General features: G+C 37.0%; 1 protein-coding gene across 23 annotated transcripts in view; it reads left to right on the plus strand.

The window, feature by feature from the left end:
- The first annotated feature begins 11,562 nt into the window (after nt 1–11,562).
- Nucleotides 11,563–14,865, plus strand: part of LOC113051738 (adhesion G protein-coupled receptor L3) — a 245,423-nt gene continuing 242,120 nt past the window's right edge. For all 23 annotated transcript variants that reach the window (XM_026215749.1, XM_026215753.1, XM_026215761.1 and 20 more), the window contains exon 1: nt 11,563–12,064. The gene's annotated coding sequence lies outside the window, so the exon portion shown is untranslated. The remainder of the gene's footprint in view (nt 12,065–14,865) is intronic.

Consider the following 14,865-nt stretch of genomic DNA (forward strand, 5'->3'; position numbering starts at 1 on the left):
CTTTTAAACCATGTTAGTTTAACAGTATTGTTAATTAATTTATTGATTAAGCAGATCAAAGAGATTTGAATGACTTGACAGCTATTAGGTGGTGTGATTGTTTCGTGTTTGTGCCTATATGAACAAGATGCATGAACTTGTACCACTAGAATTAATTGCCAAAGAGGGTATTTGAAATTTTAAAGAGGGTTTTTGGAAATTCAAAGGAGGTATTTGGAACTTCAGAGGGATAATTAGAAATTTTGAAAGGGCATTCGGGATATTAAAAGGGGAATTTAAAATTTTGAAGGAAACATTTGGAATTTTAAAGGGGGAATTTGAAATTTCAAAGGGGAATAAAAAAATTTGTAGAGGCATGAAGATTTTCAAAAATTGAACTTTTGGAATTTCAAAGGGGTTGCAATCCTTTTGGAATTTCAAAGGAGAATGTGGAAATTTCAAAGAGGGCATAGACATATTTTATGTGGAGCTCTAATTAGTGTATAATTACACTAATTTCTAATAAAACTACTGTTTCTAGATCTTCTATGTGTATTTTCTTTAAATGTGTATATGTTTATGTGTCTATAGCATGCAGACACAAGTATATAAGCAGAATAATTAATGTGTAATCAAGACAACTCAGTACTCTTCTCTAAGTGATTAATCGTTGTGCACCTGTTGCTTATTTTGAGCCTGTGAAATAAATAAATAAATATATATTTTCTTGGCATATAAGTTATTTACTAAACTGGAAAATTGCAAAGTTTATTTCCAGCCTGCTTCAACACCCACCTGTGATTTTTCAAGTGATCCTTGATTAGTTGGTTCAGGTGTATTTGATTAGGGTTTAGTCTATGCAGGACTGTGGTTCTCCAGTCTTTAAGTTCTTTGTATTAAAGAAACATGATTTAAAATAATAATGCAGAAACCATAATTTTAAAAGACTGAATTTATAGGGCTTTTCGAGGAAGGGAAGAGAAACATAAACAACAGCTGGCCATGGATATGAAACACTGAGAAAGTGGAGGGGCTTTGCTAGTGTCACGAAACAGAAGGCTGCAGCTTGTAAAAGAGGCAAATAAGACCAGAGCTAGTGCTATTCATCCTCTGACTGCAGATGAAGAATAAGGTTTTGGCTATTGTCTTTGTCCTGAGCCAAAGCCATATGATATGAGAAACATCACAATAAAAGGCTATTTTAAGATTAAAAAATGGTTAAGAATCCAATTACAATTTGAGCAACTATCCAGTTAAACTCTACCTTAGCACAGGGCACTGGAAGGGGCAGCATCTATGGTGCTTTGGCCGGGAATCCCAATTCGTTGGTCACGTCCCGTCACCACGGCTGCTGTACAACCACTGAGCGGCCGGGTCACCCAAACCTGGTATATATTGAATCTGCATGCCAGTATGAATTAGCTTGTTTACTTTACACTCGAAGTAGATTGATCTAACGAAGTGATATCCCAATTAGATGGTCACCGACATAACATCTTTGTTCCCTCCTTCAGGGAACGAGGGTTACCATAATTAACCCAGATGTTTCTCTTCCATGCCACACCTTTCTGAAATGTGTCGATTTTCACAAAGCTCATCGTTCTGAGACGCGAGGTGTGCTCTGAATGGTCCGCTATCCAGTACATTGTGATTGGCTGAATACCTCAATTGTGTGACGGAAATGTAACATCCCTTACATAAACATAAAACCATGTTCTGATCAGAGAAATGACAAACGACAAGAGCAACTCTATACTGCTCAAAACTCACGTTTGAGTTATCACTGGCAAATTATTTTAATTTGAAAACGTACTCTCAGGCTGTGACTCAGAAGCGTAGTAAATTGTGCTGCACACATCTGAATATTTGGGTTCAACTGTTCTGAAAAAGTGTTGTAAATATAACATAACCACTGATTTCTAGTTGTGTCCTCTTTTGGAAGGCCAAACAAAGTAGTTTCACAGCATACACAGCATCTCCACATTAAACTTTCAATTCCATATGATCAAGCACTTATTGGAAATGATTTTAACAAATGTTCTAATAAAATGATTAAATGTTTGTGTTGATGAGGCCAGAGGCCAGAGCACAACACTTCTGCTGCAGGTTTAATACGGTAGGTTAGAGACAGATTTGGTGCCTTGGATCGATTTAGGGGTGTAATGCCAGGCCATGCTGCCTAGTTGGTGACTTCCTATTTGGCAGCCATGATGCTAGCAAGTGCATGTAATTGCATCATTACGTCAGTGAAAAGGTCCGTTTGAATAACGCTGTGAATGGTATCATTAAATTACTTTGGACAACTGAACTAGTTATTTATAAAAGAAATGCCGTTGACGCAACCAATTGTTAAATGTCAGGTTCGGTTCAGTTAACCATTTGTATTTGTATAATTTACAATATCAATACAGTAGTAATTTGTATTGGCATTTAAACGTCAAACTTTACTTATACTTACTACAGTTATAACAAATGTTTGGTAACGTAAATAAAAACTGTTAACGCTCCGACTACGTTAACATTCAACATTTTTGAATTTTTGAACTAACTTAGATAGCAAAGCTGTGCACATAGGATTGTGGGTGATTTGAGAGCACGAAGAGCGCAAAGGATACACATATGCATCCTTTCCTGTGTATGGGATATTCTTCGAACGAAGGACTCAGTCCTTGGTTGAAATTCCGAGGATCGTCGACATTGGAACAGTCCTTCGACGGATGTCGATGACATAGCATCCTGAAATACTGGCTTCCGAGGATCCTTCCTTGACATTGAGAAACACCTACTCTCTGCGAAATATTGCCAGTCTCATTGCATTCTTTTATCATTGCCTGTTGATATTGTGTATGACTCCTTGCATGTTTGCTTTTATATCTGATTATTGGAATTTTTCGTACTGGTTGGACTGATTGACTTTTTGACAACTGCTTGTTTTCTGATGATGATTCTGGATTGCCCTTCAAATAAATTTCTGCACATGCAGAAACAAGCCTGCAGTCCACCAACAAATATTTGACACATTATATTCGGTCACTTGTTCCACCCTTCCCACAAATGGTAAGCCTGGCCATGCCTGGTAAATTTGATGTATCAGCAGATACACTTAGAGGTTTTATCTGACAAGTAGAGATTTAATTTGAAAACCAGAAAGACAAGTTTGCTTCTGATAACCAGAAATGTGCTTTTTTTGATGACACTCTTTACCAGGGACGTCGCTAGTGGGGTGAAAGGTGATGACGGTTATAGGGGCCCACGGCTGGGGGCGGGGGGTCTCAACTGTCTGGCTGAGGCCAGCATATAAAAAGGTGATCAGGACAGTTGACAGGCTAATGCTGCGTGTCGTCATGAAAGCTTATCATTTTCACATGTTTTTAAGCCTTGCCACTTGCCAATTTATAGCAGAAATTATTCAGACACTTTGACCTCACCATGTTTTGCTTATGTGTTTTTTCATGAACTGCTAATGCAACCTTTTCACACCACAGACTGATTGGTCAACAAAGTATTGATAGTTGTGTAAATATTTTCATACTAATAGTTATGGTTGATTATAATACATTACATACCTTTCTTTTAAAGTTATCTGACATTATCAAGACGAATTTGTTCTGACAGTTTAACTCGGAGATCTTTTCATATTTGATTACCATTTTCCTAACTATATATAAAAAATAAACTGTGATAATGTGATAAATGTTTAAGGTGTCTGAATAAATTTTGGTTTGATTGTATATTTAATTTTTACAGTGAAAATAGTATAGTGCTATTTTACATTTAATTATTCAGTTTCTGTAGCTGGACACCTACAAACTTGAAAAAACTTAAACTGTGTAAATAGCACAAATAAATCAAACAAATAAATAAATCAGTGTTTGAATATCTGTGACGAACGCACACACAAACAGAGAGATCAAGTTGCAGTGTTTTAATAGGGGGAATCCAAAAATCAATATCCAAACAGGCAAAAGGTTAAAAACAGAAAGGCAGTCCAAAACAAGAAACACGAAAAACACCAGGGAACACGAAAAAGTAGGGTGACATAAACCAAGTACCCCATGAAACTGATAGAAATGAACAAGGTATATATGGACAGGAGAAAACGATGAGAGTGGGAACAGTTGAGTGCAATTAACAAGTGTGCAATTGCCAGTGATGAATCAGATAAAGGATTGTGGGAAATGTAGTACCTGTAGTAGGGTGACAATAAGGGGAAATGAGACCACCAGTGGACACCCAGGGATACACAGACCAGACACTGTGACAATATGGAATGATATCTAGCTGAAAGCAGTTTTCCAGCTAAGCCTAACTCCGGAATTTCAAGCAACAACTGACCTGCGAGGATGAGAATTCAACTTTCTCTGAGTTTGTGAATTTAGCCATAAGGATTTATAACTTAATGAGGAATGCTCCTAAGAGAAAACCTGCTCATGGGTCATTGTCAAGCATATCAACTTTTACCCAGTCACACTCAGTTCCCCTGGTCACCAGTCAGAAACCTATGAAACTGAATTTCTCAAGGATCTCTGAGGAGGAGAGAGTTCGACAACGACAGCACAACTTGTATCTCTATTGTGGAAATAAGTTGACATGCCCACACAAGACGTTCTCCAATTCCACACCTCGGGTAAATATTGATTAGTTCTTTCAGTTACAATGACTATGCTGAGGTATTTAACAAAGTGAAGGCCACTCAATCACCACCTCACAGTCCCTGGGATTGTGCTATTGATCTTCTTTCTAATGCCATGCCACCCAAAAGTAAAGTGTACCCGCTAACCCATAACGAAACCCAAGCTATGGAGAGTTACATTGAAGAAGCCTTAAACAATGGATTTGTTCACCCTTCATCGTCTCTAGCCGCTGCAGGTTTCTTCTTTGTAGAGAAAAGGACGGTGGACTTCGTCCTTGTATCGACTACAGAGGTTTGAATAACGTAACCGTCAAGTTCCACTTCCCAATCCCTCTGGTTCCAGCAGCCCTTGAGTAGCTCAGACAGGCAAAGATTTTTACTAAATTGGATTTAAGAAATGCATACAACCTTATCTGGATATGTGAAGAGGATGAGTGGAGGACTGCCTTTCTCACCACTAGGGGGTATTATGAGTACCCCATTATGTCGTATGGGCTAGCCAGTGCTCCAGCTGTGTTCCAGTCATTCATTAATGAGATACTTTGTGACCTGTTGAACAGGTATGTGATAGCTTATATTGATGACACCTTAATCTATTCCAAGTCAGAAGCTGAGCACATCCAACATGTCAAGATGTCTCCTCGATGTCTCCCCCTCATGTAAGGAATTATATATATATATATATATATATATATATATATATATATATATATATATATATATATATATATATATATATATACAGGTAAACAAAGACTTCCCAGTAGCACATACATTGGAGCTAAAGTCTCCAGCAAGTTTGCTATAATGGACCGGATGCCTAAAGGCCATGATTTCTCTTCAATACACTTTTCCTGGCCACGATAATTTTGTGAATCAAAAGAGAAAAGAAATTGAGCCATGCAAGTTTTCTAAGGTACTAAACAGAAGTTTAACCAGCCATATCAGATATACGTCAAATGTAATAGTTTTATAAGATCACTGTCACAATGGAACAGATCAGTGTTGCCACTGAATAGATTGATGTGTTACACAAGAACTGTTTTATACATCAAAAAGCTTTTGGGCAGCATGGTCTAAAACTGATCTCCACCAGGGCAGCATGACTTTGACATGTATCAAGTTTCATCAAAGCATTGACCAGATACAGCCTCAAGTCATGTCCACTCTCTTCATTGAAGCATTATATGACAACAGTGTGGTGTAGCAAAAAAATAATAATAACTTTTTACCAGCGTGGTTCATCAATGACCAGTTGTCAATACCAGTTATTAATATATATATATATATATATATATATATATATATATATATATATATATATATATATATATATGTATGTATATATATATATATATATATATATATATATATATATATATATATATATATATATGTTTTGAAGATCCAATGAACAGTTTAGGTGGAGTTTTTCACAGAATTAACAAAGGAGGATGGTATGGAGGCCCATTTTCACCAGATAAGAGTAAATTCTCATGCTTTGGTAAGTTAAATTTATTCCTTTGAAAGTTATAATCACTAGATGAAAAGTCGGAATTGACATTCCAAGTCAGAATTACATAAAATAATCGAAATTATGAGTCATAATTATGAGATTAAATTATGACATACCAAATTGAAATTATATGTGATAAAACATATTTAGTCACAATCATGAGATTAACATTTTTTAGAATTACATAAAATGTTTTAATTAGGAGAAATTAGATCTTATATATAAGTAATATTTAGAAATACATCAAAATTATGACAGTCATAATTATGATTTAACAAAGCATTTTTGGGGGGTCACAAGGGGTGGAAACAAGGCATGACATGAGGAATCAGTCATGTTTGGCAAATATACAATATGAAACATAAATATATGTTTATGCGTGTGTGTGTGTGTGTGTGTGTGTGTGTATCTACTTTGTACCCAAAAGTGAGCAAAACCCAACAAAAACCTCTATTTGGCGACATCCACATTTGTTACACTGTTATAAAAATAAATGAAACAAAGTTGTTTTTTTTAATGCAGAAAGTTTTCTGTGAGGGTTAGGGGTGGGTTTAGTTCACTATGTGTTTAACTTTCTCTGTATAAAAACAATAGAAGTCTAAGTAAATGTGTGTGTGTGTGTGTGTGTGTGTGTACATCCAGCTACTGGGTCATTAATGTCTAATGCTCTCTTTGTTACCTTTCTAGATCTTTCTAAAATTCCCAGTATAGCTTTTCAGCCTTTGACATACTCCCAGTGTTATCCTTTTTCTCAGTGGCATCACATTTACATATTCTACATCATTATTTTCACTCACCTCACACGCTGCCTCACCATCTGCATTCATAGCGGGTCCAGCATCTCGGCTCAGTGTCTGGCGCTTTGGCCTTTCTTTATTTTCCATATTTTCGACTGCATGATACACTGTTGTGTATTCATCTTGTGGTTTGTAATCTGAATAGTGCTGATCCTTGTTTATGTGGCCATAAGAGAGTGTTTATGTCCTTAACCTTTGCATTCAAAACACAGAGAGCTCTCAAATCAGGCATACATCATGAATGAGCTCTCACACGGTTAACACTACAATGGGGCTTTCACTTTTTCTCTGCCCAAAGCAATAAATAACAGCAATTATGCATTTTTTTTTGTTCATAGAGACAATCACCTGAACTGTAAATGCCATGTGAATATTATTTCTGGAGCTGCAGCAAATGTATCCTGACAAAGAATCAAAAGATTGCACAATATTACTGTGTAATGATTAAATATCGGTGACATATATAAAAAACATATACAGTGTAAAATGCTTTTTAGAGAAAGAAGATATAGTTACAGCTATTGTGGTAATCAGTTATTGTGTGGGATGACAGAGATTTGAAATACAGATGTTCATATTTAGATTTTTTCAGTGAGAATGCCTGAAATTATCACTAATACTTATCATGTTGTGGTTGTGGATTAAGCAAAGAACTAATTTCAGCTTTAATAATGATAATGCAGAAAAAAAAAACAATGCACTAAGGCACTAGATTAAAAGCAAGTGAACAAAATGAATAACCAAGGTGAGAAACCATGTAAGCAAAATAAAAATGTCAAAAACTCATAGTGCAAAAATATCAAAATAGATTCTTAAAATTCATAATGTGTGATGGACACATGGCCTGCTAAGCTTTTACAACAGATGAGACAAAGCTTGTCTCTCTGCAAAAACAACTGTGTAAACCAAAACAATACGACACATTCCCATCATGCACCAGAGAGAGAGAGAGAGATGACTCTCATCTGTCATGACAGTTTAGCGCTGAGAGCTGGGACACCTCACTGATGGCTTTCGGAAACTGAAGTTTGAGGTGTGAAACCTTATCTGGGGCTATTATTTTGGGCGTCATGTCAAATTGCAGCCTGCTGCTGTCCAGATGACAGCCTAACCATTCAAAAAATGAACCTGGCCATCTGAAACATGATTAAAACCACTGAAAACACAACGCACAGAGCCAAGATTGGGCTTGTGCTGTCAGAGGGCATTTAAAGCACATGTCTGATGAATGCTCATATTAGTTTTTACATTTTTTTTTTTAGTTTTTTACGTGTTTTCAATTTCTTTAATACAAAAATGCAATAACCACATTCTGCAAATGCATGAAGCATTTTCTCACTCAAATTAAACTAAAAGTAAAATCGTGTGCGCTACTGAGCAAGTTTACTACATCAGAAAAGCCACACATACTGTATGGTGCTGGTTATTCGATGCAAATGTCACAATGTTTTAATTTACAAATCATGCACCATGATAACTGCTTTTTGAGCTCATAACAAAGTACTGTGCAAGGAACTATGAAAACAGTAAGTATTTTTACATCTCTAGTCTAACCCCTGGCCCTATTATCATAATTTTTGAGAAAAGGAATATAAGTTGTTGGTGTTTTACTGCCACTAGTGTTCATTTCACCTGGAAACCGCAGTGGATTGTACTTATAGGTATGTTTCAGAAACCTAGAAAAAAACAGAACTAGAAACACTGAGCATATGCTGCAAGTCTTTACACTAGCTACTAATCACCTTTTGAAGGTATTTTCATTCAGAATTACTATAGTCTAGATGGTAATAGGGGTCCACGCGCACCCCCCGCCAACTGCAAAAGCCCCAAAATTAAAAAAATGCTCAGTCAACTTTTTGGCCCTTTTTGGATTTTTTCTGTAGTTCTTTATTTATTTATTTAAATTTAAGTTAATTTGCTTCGTTTTGTTTACTTCAAAAGTAAAACTATTTTAAATATCTTCAGGTTCAGGATAGGTGAAGTAAAAGGTTAAAATAAATCGTATTTCAGGCTGTTAAGTATAATAAAAACGCTGTCAAACAAACTTTTTTTGCTCTTTTTGACCACAGATGGTCAAGATGTTATAAAACATGACAAATGACAATTTCTGGGGTCAGAATTGTATTGAAAAATTTGAGTTTTTTACATCAAAAGTTATGCCACTTTATATCATATTTAGATTTTTCGGGTTTGGTGCAAAGGGTTAAAAATTAAGCATTTTGGACATTATTTCAGCTTGGTAGCCAATCCAATCTTAAAATAGACACTTGAATGATAAATAAATAATATGTTGTGGAAAAATGATCACCCTATGCGCTTGAGAAAACGAAAAAATAGTTGATCCTTTACACATCTTTGGCCGTTCTTTGCTATTTTTGTCCAAAAATAGGATCAAAATGTTGTCAAATGTCAAAAATAACCATTCCATTAAATTCCTGGGGTCAGAATTGTATGGGAAAATGTGTTCATTTGTCTCTGTATGTTGTTTACTTCTAATGTTATGCCACTTTCTATATCACTTTTAGATTTTTCGGGTTCAGGTCGGGTACAGCAAAGGGTTAAAAAAGAACCCTTTGGGAGATTATTTCAGCTTGGCACCTGGCAGATTATGAAAATAGACACTTGAAAGATTTTAAAAAATCAAGTGGCATAAAAAAAGCCGGGGGGTGCGCGTGGACCCCTATTTCCATCTAGACTACTAATGGTTTTTTAGAATATTGCATATTCTTAATGAATATAGTCCAAAGAGAACTTTCAAAAGATTAAAATCCAGTAATTTAGTATCACAATACTAAGGGTATTTATCTTTTACTTTACAAGGTATTTTGAATAGTCATTGTGTATGAGACGTGCTATACCTTATGTAACAATGGCTGAAAGAGAAAGTATTGACTGGAAGAACCTGTAATTTGGTCAGACAATACAAGAATGTACCGTTTAATTCCACGATGAAAGGCTCTGTGCTAGATGCAGAAAGAGATCAAGTGAGGGGGAAAATGCCAGCATTTGTGCAGCTGATAGTTGATTACGAGACATTTATGAAGAGAAAAGGTGCACTTAGTCTTGAGAAAAAGCATGTAAACCACTGAAAAAAATTCAAATAAAAATAGACAAAAGTTATCAAACAGATTCACGTTCATTGTACTTGATTACACAAGTACAAGATTTCTGGAGACCTCATAATTATGTTGACACTTGACGTTAAACTGTGGAAATTTCACTTTTAACATCTCATTTGATCTTCAGATTTATTTGAAATAATATGAAATGGTAATGTACAACAAGCACAAAAATGGCTCTCAATGTCAAAATATGATACAACATCGACAAAGCCGAGCAGATCAAGCACATGACATCGCTCCATAAATAGTGCCAGGACATGAATATTAATTAGGTAACATACCTGGACCAATCAGCACAAATTCAGTCCTGCTATATAATGATATCACATCCTGCCCACAGGAGAACCAATGCAACGTTTATTCATTGTCTGAAGTAAATGTAAGCAATTTTCTGAATATGTTTTATTGTCCACAGGTGAAAATCTGATTTGATCAGTCGGATAGCACCAAGGAAATGGGCAACAGTAATGGTGAGAAGAAAGAAAGAAAGAAAGAAAGAAAGAAAGAAAGAAAGAAAGAAAGAAAAAGAAAGAAAGAAAGAAAGAAACCCAAGCGTGTCACTTCTCTCTTTAATCTGAAAACATAAATCTTTTAGTTGTTTATTCGTCTGCCATATTAAATGGATTTATTGTGTGACACATTTCCTCTCTACATCTGAGCAAAACACTGAATGCATCCCTGCAGGTAATCTCAGATCTCAGCTGGCTCTTTTCTGAATGAGAGCAGTAATAATGAGGATTAAAGACTGAGGCATGTTTGCTGGTGTCAAAGCTCGTTTGAGAGTCAGCGGGCCAAGATAATAACATGTTCTGTTGTGTGAAATGTTTTATTTTATTTTTTATATATATATTAAAATTCTGTGCGAGTATAAAACGGGGAGAAAGAGAGATTATTTCATTTGTACTGCTAGGGGGAGCTGTAGACTTTTCACTGGAGTCTATCCACTTTATGCCTCGACTCCGGGTTGCCAGATTGGCGTAGTGAATGCAATCCTCGCTTGACTTTGTTCTAGAGGAGGAAACATGACATTTATATAAGTGCTGCTGTTTAGGTAACTTTAGGGTTTAAAGTGAAACTGGACATGGTGGTCATATTTGGTATCTTTTATCAATCATGAGCATGTATTAAATGTTCAATTTGTAGACAACTGAAAACTGCTGATAATTCGTCTCTTAATGCATAAATTGTCTTTAGGTATTTTACTAACATAAAAAAGCCGCTGCTGTCTTAAATTAATCAGTAATAACCTACTCTAAATTATTTACAGGTGTCTATATAGACGATTAGGCTTTTCAGTTTTTCTGCAAGCCTATATTTTATTCTTAGATTCCTGATTAAGTCTATTTGTAGCCTGACGATTCCAAACTACAAATTTAGACACGTTTTTAAGGCACTAAACTAACATGTATTATAGCTCTGGTACTATTAAAAAGAGAGAAACTTTGTGCGCGGTTTCCGACGCGTCTCGTGTGCCGCTTTGCGTGTATATCTGGCAACCCTCTTTCAGCCCGCAGTTCTCTCGGTGTGTGCGCGAGCTCGGACTGTGACCGCGCGCAGATCGGCGCATTACACCGGAGCTGCACCTGGACTTCACCAGCGCGCTGCTTTCACCTACAGCTGGAGAACTCTGGATGTACAGTCTTACTAACCGCTGCTCGACATCTGATTTGTTTGGGAGAAGGGCGATATGGGGACACGGCGTGCCGAGGTGGCACTCAGACTGGTGATGGGGATCCAAACAAGGAGCCTTTTTATTCATTTTCAGAAGCTCCTGTGAAAAGCAATCGGATATCAGGACACTGATGAACCCGAGAACGTCGCTTTGGAGTTCATTTTACAGGATAGAAGGGCTGAAGGTCTCTGCGTTGGACTAACAGAGTATTGTCATTTATTTTTGCGCGCAAGGACGATTTCCATCGCATAAAAGAGACTGATTGTGTCCGGAGACGCGTGTGCGGACTGTGCGCGCGGTGCGCAAAAAGACCCTCCATCACCAAGCAGCTCCGCGGAGACGCGGGTAAGTTCAGCCAGATTTCAGTGCGCTTTCCTTTAGTGTTTCCTTCAAACCGAATTCACGCAGATGCCGCTGTCCTGATGTTTTATATGCGTGCGTGTTTCCAAGTCCTTGTCCAGTCTTTGATGCAATTTGTAATGCGTGGTTTCTGTTCAAAAGGTTGGTTAGCCGACATATCTGTTAATTTCCCGTTAAAGATCACGTGGAGAGCTTTGGAGTGGTTAAAGACAGAAGTTGTACCGCAATGCTTCATTATATATGTGCATATGGCTCCGTTGCGCTCACCTTTTATAAATAACACTTCTTTAACGCTCTACTTTACATTGGTACACGTTTTTGTTTTATTCATAACAAAGATTCCAATTAACGTCCTTAGGAACTCTCTGGATTAAGAAGTATGTCATTAAACCCGATCGGTTTTCTTCTGAAGCGCGCGCAGCTGCGCAAAGGCGAACCGCGCAAACTGACGCAGTCTGTGGAGAAAATGTGACTGAACTCTTTTGGTTGTGATCCGCGGGTTCATCGCGCGATCAGTTTCAGGAGATTTGCTGTTGTCGGAAGGAAACTGCAGAAATGTCCACACTTCAGGCGGAATGGAGATGGCCTTTTCCAGGAGCCTCTGAAGGGACATTAGGAGCGCTCTGTTAGTCTCGGGTGAATGCGTGCTTTCCTTGGAGAGCTACTGCTTGACATTCTCCAGGAAGAAGAGCGGGACTGAATGGGCCGATGTGTTCTGCATTGATGCCTGAAGCGTTCGTCTAGAATAACATGTTCGTCAGAAAATAGAGTTGCCAGGCAGGGAAAGAAGACATGCTCTCGGCTTGAATCTAAAGCAATAGAATCGATAGTATTTAGCTTAATAAAAAATGAATAAATAAACAGAACAATGGTGCAGACGTAGATATAGTTAAATTAGCATATTTTTTAAATATGATAACTATAACTGTAAAGTTTTATTACTCGTTCAGATTCTACAAGGATAAAGTCCACATAACCGATAACCGATAATGACACAGAGGAACGATATGATCGGAGTCAATTTTAGATACCCCCCCCCCCCCCCAGTTGATGAAAATTTTAGGACCCGCCCCCAGTTGATTAACAATAAAACATTGACAGCCAATCAAAATCCATCCTGCTTTAAAGAGCTCCAGCATCATTATCAATGTAGCTTATTATTTTAACCCGAACATTATCTTGTGTGGATGCTAGTTTTAATTTGGAATATATCACAATAATAATGCATTTTATTTGTCATAATAATAATGCGTTTTATTTATTTTCAACCCAAAGTGGTACAACAAGACATAATAGTTTACGACAATAACAAATGAAAACAAATTAAATCATAATAAGCCTCTTTAAAAAGATGAGTCTCTAAAGATTTCCTAAAACGGGCCAAGGTTGGAGAATCTCTGAATCCTGATGTTAGAGCGTTCCACAGTCGTGGAGTAGAAACTGAAAAAGATCTGGCACCCACAGAGTTTAATTCATATACAGGCTGCTGAGGGATATTTCTATTTAAAGTATGATAACAATGCATTTTTAATAACAATTCTACTTCTATGAGAACAATGAAGTCCACAACCATCACAACAGAGGACATCATGGAATTACTTTCAAGAACAGTTTTTTTTTTTTTAGCTGATGAACGATTAAGCATTGACAGCCAATCAGAATCCATGCATCCTGCTTTAAAGAGCTTGAGCTAAAGCAGCTGATGGAATAATGGCAGTGTGTGGTTATCATTATAGTTATTGTTCTATGATGTTGTCATCTAGCGAAGTAAACATGCATTTGTGTGCTAACAGAGCCGAATCTCTGAAGAGACACCATGTACTGCTTTGCTCACAAGCTAACCTGTCCTCGTGGATTTGTCTCTTAGTCGTCTCTAATGCCTGTGTGGGAGCGTGTGTTTGTTTTAGTGTTGACCTCATCTCTGCGGTGAGCACAAGTCTGCTCTAGTGTTTGCTGTTTATGGCTCTCAAGCAGCATTAGTCATTTAAATGCCACCAGAAGTTTTTTACTAAGCTGGAAACACAGTTTTCTCATTAAGTCTGAGAAACGGAGCGCGGCCGGTCAACACACCGACTGGATTCACCCGATACGGGCCGAGGGCTTTGGGAAATGCACTTCCTGTGCTCGGTGTAAATGTGATTAGTTCAGTCACCCTGTTCATGTCTGCCTCACCTTGCTGATGAACCCCCACTCCAAACCTTCCACTTCATTTTTCCTGCATTCCCGGCAGCTCCTCAGAGGCTTGATTGATTACAGACGATCCTTTGACCCCGACTGGTCTCAAATTAAATCAACCAAACACATTAATCAATATCTATTGGGTCAAGGGGTTGAATTGCAACGTGTGATCTGCCATTATTTGTGACCTACAGCCGGGCGATATATCAAATATTCATGATTTATTCACCATGAAATTGCTGGCGATGTAAAATTAGATAACTTCATGAATAGTGTGATCCTTATATATGCGGTAATTGCATTTATGAAAATTTGTAAAACATCAGGCAAAAAATTGCATTAGAGATAATATATCAATTGATCACTGAATCACTAATATATATATAGTTTTGAAAATTCACAATAATAACAGCATGATTAGCATTTAAAATGCAAAAAAAAAAATGCATTTACCAAGATTAATAAATGCTTTAGTTGTATTGAATTGGGAATTTATTTAAAACTCATACTGTATATAAAAACACCGTGATAGTAATGCATCATAAGTGTGAGAGAGATTGCCGAGAGAAAACTCAGCAATATCAAAAATATATTTTGAAACATATTTT

Source organism: Carassius auratus, chromosome 32 (genome assembly GCF_003368295.1).
Source record: "Carassius auratus strain Wakin chromosome 32, ASM336829v1, whole genome shotgun sequence".
Lineage (NCBI taxonomy): Eukaryota > Metazoa > Chordata > Actinopteri > Cypriniformes > Cyprinidae > Carassius > Carassius auratus.